Source organism: Dendrobates tinctorius, unplaced genomic scaffold (assembly GCF_039654945.1).
Source record: "Dendrobates tinctorius isolate UK_male_01 unplaced genomic scaffold, ASM3965494v1 ptg000019l, whole genome shotgun sequence".
NCBI lineage: Eukaryota > Metazoa > Chordata > Amphibia > Anura > Dendrobatidae > Dendrobates > Dendrobates tinctorius.
Genome location: NW_027361687.1, coordinates 33771993 through 33781537, shown reverse-complemented (window position 1 = coordinate 33781537; position 9545 = coordinate 33771993). Strand labels below are relative to the sequence as shown.

At 44.1% G+C, this 9545-nt stretch overlaps 1 long non-coding RNA gene across 1 annotated transcript; it reads right to left on the bottom strand.

The window, feature by feature from the left end:
- Positions 1-5081: 5081 nt before the first annotated feature.
- LOC141082696 (uncharacterized) lies at positions 5082-6455 on the bottom strand. Its single transcript, XR_012230552.1, has 3 exons — positions 6151-6455; positions 5669-5831; positions 5082-5290 (listed from the first exon to the last, which is right to left on the bottom strand). It is a non-coding gene; the product is annotated as an uncharacterized lncRNA (long non-coding RNA).
- Positions 6456-9545: the final 3090 nt, after the last annotated feature.

Below are 9545 nucleotides of genomic sequence, written 5' to 3'. Positions count from 1 at the left end.
TACCCGTTACCTAGAATTAAGGAATCACTAGCGGCACTGAGATCCTCTAACTATGTCTCTACCTTGGATCTCACCAGTGGGTATTGGCAGAAGCAGACAAAGAGAAGACTGCGTTTACGACACCAATGGGCCTCTGCGAGTTTAACTACATGCCATTCGGGCTCTGCAGTGCACCGGGGATGTTTCAGCGGTTAATAGAATGCTGCCTAGGACATAAAAACTTTGAAACCGTTCTGCTACCGGGTGGTCTTGACCATCCGGCCCGACTTGGCTCAGCACTGCCCCCAATCCAAACATAAAAGCGTCTGTGTGAACCAGGAAACGTTTATTTGGATCGGGTGCAGCCAATACCGGGGTATTTGTGAGGGCGTCCTTTAGCTGGCGGAAGGCTTCCTCACATTCGGGGGTCCAGGTTACCTGGCGGGGGAGGTTCTTACGGGTCAGATCAGTGAGGGGCTTGGCTACGCTGCAGTAATTGGGGACAAATTTCCTATAATACCCTGCTGTCCCTAGAAACGCCATGACCTGGGTTTTAGTGCATGGGGTGGGCCATTTGGCTATGGCCTCAATCTTGGCTGGTTCTGGTCGCTGTTTCCCACTTCCCACCCAATGTCCTAAATACTGAACCTCTGCTTTGCCCACGTGACACTTGTGGGGGTTCAAGGTGATTCCGGCCTTGTGGATCCTGTCCAATACGGTCTCTAGGTGATTTAGATGCTCATCCCACGTCACGCTCTAGATGGCGATGTCATCCAGGTAGGCATACAGTAAGCATAGTCCTGGTGACCATCCAGAAGCCGGTCAGCCAGCCTCTGGAAGGTCGCAGGGGCATTCTTCATCCCGAATGGCATAACTCGAAACTGGAATAAGCCGAACGGGGTGACAAATGCAGACTTGGGAATAGCGTCAGGACTTAAGGGGATCTGCCAATAGCCTTTGCATAGATTGATGGTGGTCAAATACTTTGCCCCCGCCAGCCGGTCTAACAACTCATCCACATGCGGCATGGGATATGCATCCGTCACCGTTTTCTCATTTAACTTGCGATAGTCTACACAAAACCGGGTAGTCCCATCCTTCTTGGGCACTAACACTACGGGGGATGCCCAGGGACTATCTGACTCTTCAATGACCCCTAAACGCAACATCTCTTGTATCTCTTGTCGCATCCCTTCTCGTACAGACTCAGGGATGCGGAAGGGGGGTTGTCTCAGTGGGGTCTGATCCTGGGTCTCAACCTTGTGTTGTGCCAGGTGGGTGTACCCCGGTCTCTCTGAAAACATCCTCTGTCGCTGCCTCAACAATGCTTCCGCCTGCTGTCTCTCCCGGGGCCCTAGGTTTTCTCCCAAGTGTACCTGGTCCCATGTTTTAGACTGAGTCCTCTCCCCTAAGACATCAGGCAAGGGGAGTCCGGCTAAATCCTCTGCTTCGAGTGCACAGATGGCCACTACCTCTTCAGGGCGCTCCCGGTAGGGCTTCAGCATATTCACGTGGAACATGCGGATAACCCTGGGGTCGTCACAATCAGCGACATTGTAGGTGGTGTCGGCTATTTTCCCTACTACCTGGTAGGGCCCCTGCCATGCAGCTTTGAACTTGTTCTGCCTAGTTGTTTCTAACACCAGGACCTTCTGTCCTACCTCAAAGGTGCGTTCTCTGGCCCTCAGATTGTACCATACGCGCTGGTGCCGTTGGGCCGCCTGCATGTTCCCACGTACAGCCTGAGTCAGCTCCTGTAGGCGGTCCCGGAATTCCAGCACATAGGGCACAATAGGTATCCCTTCTATGGTTCCCTCCCCTTCCCAGTGTTCTCGCACTAAGTCGAGGGGTCCCCTTACACGTCTCCCGTATAACAGTTCGAACAGGGAGAACCCCGTGGATTCTTGGGGCACCTCCCGATAGGCAAACAGGAGGTGTGGCAAGAATTCTCCCAGTCCCTGTAGGTCCTGGTAAAAGTCCCAATGAGTTGTTGTAATGTTCCGTTAAAACGTTCACACAACCCATTGGTTTGCGGGTGGTACGGGGCGCTTCTAATGGACTTTACGCCGCACAGCTTCCACAGTTGGTTGGTCACCTCTGCTGTAAACTGGGTACCCTGGTCCGAAATATCCTCCCGGGGAAATCCAACCCGTGAGAAAACCTGGAGCAGGATAGCCGCCACTGTCTCTGCCAGTATGTTAACCGCCTCTGGATACCGTGTGGCATAATCTACCACTGTCAATATATACTTTTTCCCTGACGGACTGGGTTTGGCTAACGGCCCTATCAGATTGACCGCTACTCGGCTAAATGGCTCCTCCACAATGGGGAGGGGGTGTAGTTTGGCCTTGCAGTGATCTCCCCTCTTGCCAATGCGTTGGCAACTGTCACAAGTCTGGCAGTACTGACGAACATCATAGGTTAACCGCGGCCAAAAGAAGTTTTGTGTCAGACGATGCCTGGTGCGACTGACGCTGAGGTGCCCGGCCAAGGATATGTCATGAGAGATTCGCAGTAGCTCTTGCCTATACTTCTTGGGAACTACCAGATGTCGTTTTATAGTGAGGCTCGTCCCTGTGTGGCGCTGCTCTGTAACCCGGTAGAGGAGTCCCTGATGCCATACAAACTGTTCCCCTTCCAGTACTCCTTCAAAGGGGGCAAGCGGGCACCATCACAACAATGTTAAATCAAATATATACTCACTGGGGGATCACTTGCATGGCATGTAAAGGAATCAGGAGTTGTACAGCGCTTGCGCATAGTATGAAATGCAGCTAACATCCTGAGTGACAAAAAGTGGACATGCGCAGTGGAACCTCCGTCCAAAAGGGATATAACGCACTTGCGCGCATGGTATATAAACGGAGGTATATAGATCTATAAACAAAGGCCACAGAGGGACATCAAAGATATAAACAGAAATCTCCAAATGAGGAGAAGAACATGCGCAGTGTATTTCTACCTGGCAGGAATGCACTACCTTTGTGCGCATATTGACAGAGAGTTAGAGGAAAGAAGGACATGCGCAATATCCACAAGAGAACCTTATCGGTGTTACCGGTAGCAGAACTACTGCACATAAGGTGTGAGGACATAAATATTTAACCTCATGAATAAAGTATTTAAATACCAGCATAAATAAAGAACTTTTTTACATTAATGTCCCTGGCTTACGTCCAGTATGATGTTTTCACATATGTACCACAATGTACATTAATAAATGCTCAATATATAAAGTTCAAGATTTATAGCGCTTACGCAGGTCCATAGAGTAGAATTGATTTCTATCCACCTTGTATATTTTTCGGAACCCGCTGATAGGCAAAATAAGCCTCATTCAGACAATCATAAAGCCTATTACAGGTGTGATATAGCTGGTTTATTTTAATGTGCCCCTCAAGCATGAACAGATAACACTTAATACACTACTACCTAGTATTAAAATAAGCAAAGGTTAAATATTAAATCACACAAGTGTAAATATAAACCACTAATTATATTTCTTAATGAAGATCTCTTCAAATGTGCAAGATAGTATCACACACCATTTTTTTGTAGATATTCGCAGAACTTTGTATTAATGGCATCCTCCTAAGAGGATAGCCGTGTGAAGCCCCAGAACTCTTATGCCAAATAGAGACATATTTCATTAAGGGCAAAAGCTTACTCTCCATATTTAGAGGAGGATCAGTTTTTAATATCCTTCTTAGATATATAGTTAGTCCCTCGAGCATGAGCAGATAACACTTCGTTCTATACGGGCTGATTGCCCATTCCCGTACCACCACGCACACTTCTTATCTTTCAGAAATTGGCTGATAGGCAAATACGCCTCACTCAAACAATCATAAAGCCTATTGCCGGTATGATATGGCTGATTTATTTTAGTATACCCCTCGAGCATGAACATATAACACTTAATTCACTAATGCCACAGTGTTGAAATAATCAAGGTTGAGTGTTGAATCATACAAGTATAAGTATCAACCATCAGTTATATCTCCCAAGGAAGAACTTTTCGACTGTGCGAAATTAATAATACACACCATTTTTTATATACATAGGTATTCACGGAACTTCATATTGTTGGCATCCTCCTAAGAGGATAACCATATGAAGCCCCAGGACTCATTACTAATAGCGGCATATATCATTAGGTACAAAGCTTAATCTCCAAATTTAGAGGAGGATCAGTTTTTAATATCCTTTTTGGGTATATAGTTAGTCCCTAGAGCATGAACAGATAACACTTTGTTCTATACGGGTTAATTGCCCATTCCCATATCACAGCAATATTAGGCCAAAATGGCCAAATACAGAATCACATGAATGTGAATAAAAAACACTGATTATATTCTTGGAAAAAATCTTTTGATTAAGCAATGATTATGGTACACACAATTCTAGGCATACTGACAGAATTTGTTAATGATAATGATCTTCATAAGAGGATAGCCATATAAAACCCATCAGTGCCTATATCAGATAGAAACAATTAAAATTGAAGGAAGTTTTTCATATAGTCTCCAAAATTTAAAGAGAATTAGTTGTTAAGATATCCTTCTTTGGTATACGCTTGTTCCCTTCCTCTAGAGCAGGGGTGGGGAACCTCAGGCCCCAGGGCCATTTACGGACATCGATGACCTTTTATACGGCCCCCGGGCAGATTCTCAGGGACTACAGTGCTTTGGCAGGGAGTTATATTTTGATTGCCACCAGCTCATTAATTTCTTCTTGCTCTGTGGGCAGACACATGCAGTGTTCACTACTGAACACTGAAGGGCATGCAATGAAAGATTACATCCTGACACCAGTGCCAGAGTCAGGATGTAATTTGTGGGCGGAGTTTGTACGGCCCCCGAAGGATGGTATAAATATCAAAATGGCCCTTGGCAGAAAAAGATTCCCCACCCCTGCTCTAGAGCATTGCATTTGGTTCAGTAATTACAAACTTGAGACAATACCAGATAGAGAATAATCAGGTTTAATATTCATGACCCAATACTGTAAAGAGTGTTATAACAGAGCCAAGTGACCACAATGTCCGTATCCACATATAGCCTATCCCATACCACAGAATAAATAAATTCAGCTAACTGAACAGATACTGGACTTATATGGATATAGTTGTTTATAGAGAGCTCCACATTTTGAAGATCATAGGCGAATCCCTATAGATAGAGGAATACACGCACAGTCCAAAAAATATATAAATGTAATGTTTGTAGTACATATTTCTTCCAAAGAAAAAGAGGGGAACCCTCCAGTCCACTCCTCCTCCAAATGCTGAATCTTGGCAAAGGGAATTTACCTAGAAAAAAGGAAAAAACGGAAAAAATGAGGGAAATAAGGAAGGGGAAAGAGAACATAGAAAGAAAAGGAGTGATGGAGGAAATTGAGCTGGCGGGGGAATAAGTATAGGAGGCTGCTGCACACCATGTGCCAACCAGAGAAACGCAAAACTACGTTCTTCTGTGGAACCCAGTGTACAGCAGTTCCTCATTCAAACCAGCCGGTGATAGACAGCCAAAATCATAGATCCATCTGCCTTCCCGTCTGAGTAATTCATCCGTATTATTACCTCCCCTTATACTGGCTCGTACCCCCTCCAGACCCATAACCCTGAGTGAGGCAGGAGAACCACCGTGGGTGTCCAAAAAATGGGCAGCCACAGAGGTGATGGGTTTACCTTTGGCCCTGTCGGTTTTAGCTGTGCAAATATTCGACAGATGTTGTTGCGTTCTGCGCTGTAATTCTTGCGTCGTCTGCCCAACATAGATTTTCTTACATCCACAGACCAGAGCGTAAACCAGATTACGGGATCGACAATTGAAGTACGCCTTCGACCGTAGCTGTAAGGGCAGACGAAGCAATGAAACATCATGATTAGAAACTATCCATGGACAAACCGAACAGCCACCACATGGAAAAGAGCCTCTAATGTCATGGCCTGTTCTTAGTTTTGTAACTGGGCGTTTATAATGACTGTTTGACAAATAATCTTTGAGGTTCTTCGCCCTTCTCGCCACCATTTTGGGCTGTTCGCCAACAAATGGCCGTAACTTGGGTTCACTCAAAAGAATTCCCCAATTGTTCCTAAGGATCTGGTATACATCATTCCATTGATTGTTATACCTGGTGATCAGACATCTTATTTTGTATCGTTCTTACCCGTGGTCTTAGAGCATCCTCCCTAGATTTGTTCATTGAGAATGTAAAGGCTCCAGAAACGATTTTTTTTTGATAAACCCGTTCACAGAACCTGTTGGTGAGTTGGCGAGACTCGTTGATAAAGTCATCAGTGCAGCTACAGTTCCTCCTGAGCCTTAAAAATTGCCCTTTAGGGATTCCCTTCCGTAAGTGCGCTGGATGGAAGCTATCGAAATGCAACATATTGTTTGTAGTTGTATCTTTCCGGAATAGAGTCGTAACAATCCGGTTTTGGCAAATCTGCAGTTTCAGGTCCAGAAAATCGACTGAGCTAGAAGAAATGAAAGATGTTAATCTGATATTCCAACTCTTTTTGTTCAAGTCCCCAACAAAGCTCTCCAATTGTTCTGGGGTACTGGACCAAATTATGACAATGTCGTCGATACATTGATGCCACTTAACCCCTTGCACTCGAGCCTGTTTTTGCCTTCGTGACCGGGCCAATTTTTTCAATTCTGACCAGTGTCACTTTATGAGGTCATAACTCTAGAACACTTCAACGGATCCTACTGATTCTGACATTGTTTTCTCATGACATATTGTACTTCATGATGGTGGTAAAATCTTTTAGATATGATCTGTGCTTATTTGTTAAAAAAATCAAAATTTGGCAAAAATTTAGAAAATTTTGCAATTTTCAAACTTTTAATTTTTATGCCCTTAAATCAGAGAGTGATATCGCACAAAATAGTTAATAAATAACATTTCCCACATGTCTACTCTACATCTGCACAATTTTGGAAACAATTTTTTTTTTTAGGAAGTTATAAGGGTTAAAAGTTGACCAGCGATTTCTCATTTTTACAACAAAATTTGCAACAACATTTTTTTTAGGGACCACCTCACATTTGAAGTGAGTTTGGGGGGTCAATATGACAGAAAATACCCAAAAGTGACACCATTCTAAAAACCGCACCTCTCAAAGTACACAAAACTACATTCAAGAAGTTTATTAACCCTTCAGGTGCTTCACATGAATGGATGGAATATGGAAGGAAAAAATAAACATTTAACTTTTTTTCACAAACATTTTACTTCAAAACCATTTTTTTTATTTTCACAAGTGTAAAAAGAGAAAATGAACCACAAAATTTTTTGTGCAATTTCTCCCGAATACGCCAATACCTCGAATGTGGGGCTAAACCACTGTTTGAGCACACGGCAGAGCTCAGAACGGAAGGAGTGCCATTTGACTTTTTCAATGCAGAATTGGCTGGAATTGAGATTGGATGCCATGTCGCATTTGGAGAGCCCCTGATGTACCTAAACAGTGGAAACCCCCCACAAGTGACCCCATTTTGGAAACTAGACCCCTTAAAGAACTTATCTAGATGTGTCGTGAACACTTTGAACCCCAAGTGCTTCACAGAAGTTTATAACGTAGAACCATGAAAATAAAAAATCATTTTTTTTCCATAAAATGATCTTTTAGCCCCCAATTTCTTATTTTCACAAGGGTAACAGGAGAAATTGGACCCCAAAAGTTGTTGTCCAATTTGTTCTGAGTACACTGGTACCCCATATGTGGAAGAAAACTACTGTTTGGGCACACGGTGGGGCTCGGAAGGGAAGTAGTGACGTTCTGAAATGCAGACTTTGATGGAATGGTCTGCGGGTGTCATGTCGCGTTTGCAGAGCCCCTGATGTACCTAAACAGTGGAAACCCCCCACAAGTGACCCCATTTTGGAAACTAGACCTCCCAAGGAACTTATCTAGATGTGTGGTGAGCACTTTGAACCCCCAAGTGTTTCAGTAAAGTTTATAATGTAGAGGTGTGAAAATAAAAAAATTATTTTTTTTCCACAAAAATGATCTTTTAGCCCCCAATTTTTATTTTCACAAGGGTAACAGGAGAAATTGGACCCTAAGAGTTGTTGTCCAATTTGTCCTGAGTACGCTGGTACCCCATATGTGGGAGAAAACTACTGTTTGGGCACACGGTGGGGCTCGGAAGGGAAGTAGTGACGTTCTGAAATGCAGACTTTGATGGAATGGTCTGCGGGCGTCATATTGCATTTACAGAGCCCCTGATGTACAGTGGGGCAAAAAAGTATTTAGTCAGTCAGCAATAGTGCAAGTTCCACCACTTAAAAAGATGAGAGGCGTCTGTAATTTACATCATAGGTAGACCTCAACTATGGGAGACAAACTGAGAAAAAAAAAATCCAGAAAATCACATTGTCTGTTTTTTTTTTATTTTATTTGCATATTATGGTGGAAAATAAGTATTTGGTCAGAAACAAAATTTCATCTCAATACTTTGTGACATATCCTTTGTTGGCAATGACAGAGGTCAAACGTTTTCTGTAAGTCTTCACAAGGTTGCCACACACTGTTGTTGGTATGTTGGCCCATTCCTCCATGCAGATCTCCTCTAGAGCAGTGATGTTTTTGGCTTTTCGCTTGGCAACACGGACTTTCAACTCCCTCCAAAGGTTTTCTATAGGGTTGAGATCTGGAGACTGGCTAGGCCACTCCAGGACCTTGAAATGCTTCTTACGAAGCCACTCCTTCGTTGCCCTGGCGGTGTGCTTTGGATCATTGTCATGTTGAAAGACCCAGCCACGTTTCATATTCAATGCCCTTGCTGATGGAAGGAGGTTTGCACTCAAAATCTCACGATACATGGCCCCATTCATTCTTTCATGTACCCGGATCAGTCGTCCTGGCCCCTTTGCAGAGAAACAGCCCCAAAGCATGATGTTTCCACCACCATGCTTTACAGTAGGTATGGTGTTTGATGCATGCAACTCAGTATTCTTTTTCCTCCAAACACGACAAGTTGTGTTTCTACCAAACAGTTCCAGTTTGGTTTCATCAGACCATAGGACATTCTCCCAAAACTCCTCTGGATCATCCAAATGCTCTCTAGCAAACTTCAGACGGGCCCGGACATGTACAGGCTTAAGCAGTGGGACACGTCTGGCACTGCAGGATCTGAGTCCATGGTTGCTTAGTGTGTTACTTATGGTAGGCCTTGTTACATTGGTCCCAGCTCTCTGCAGTTCATTCACTAGGTCCCCCCGCGTGGTTCTGGGATTTTTGCTCACCGCTCTTGTGATCATTCTGACCCCACGGGGTGGGATTTTGCGTGGAGCACAAGATCGAGGGAGATTATCAGTGGTCTTATATGTCTTCCATTTTCGAATTATTGCTCCCACAGTTGATTTCTTCACTCCAAGCTGGTTGGCTATTGCAGATTCAGTCTTCCCAGCCTGGTGCAGGGCTACAATTTTGTTTCTGGTGTCCTTTGACAGCTCTTTGGTCTTCACCATAGTGGAGTTTGGAGTCAGACTGTTTGAGGGTGTGCACAGGTGTCTTTTTATACTGATAACAAGTTTAAACAGGTGCCATT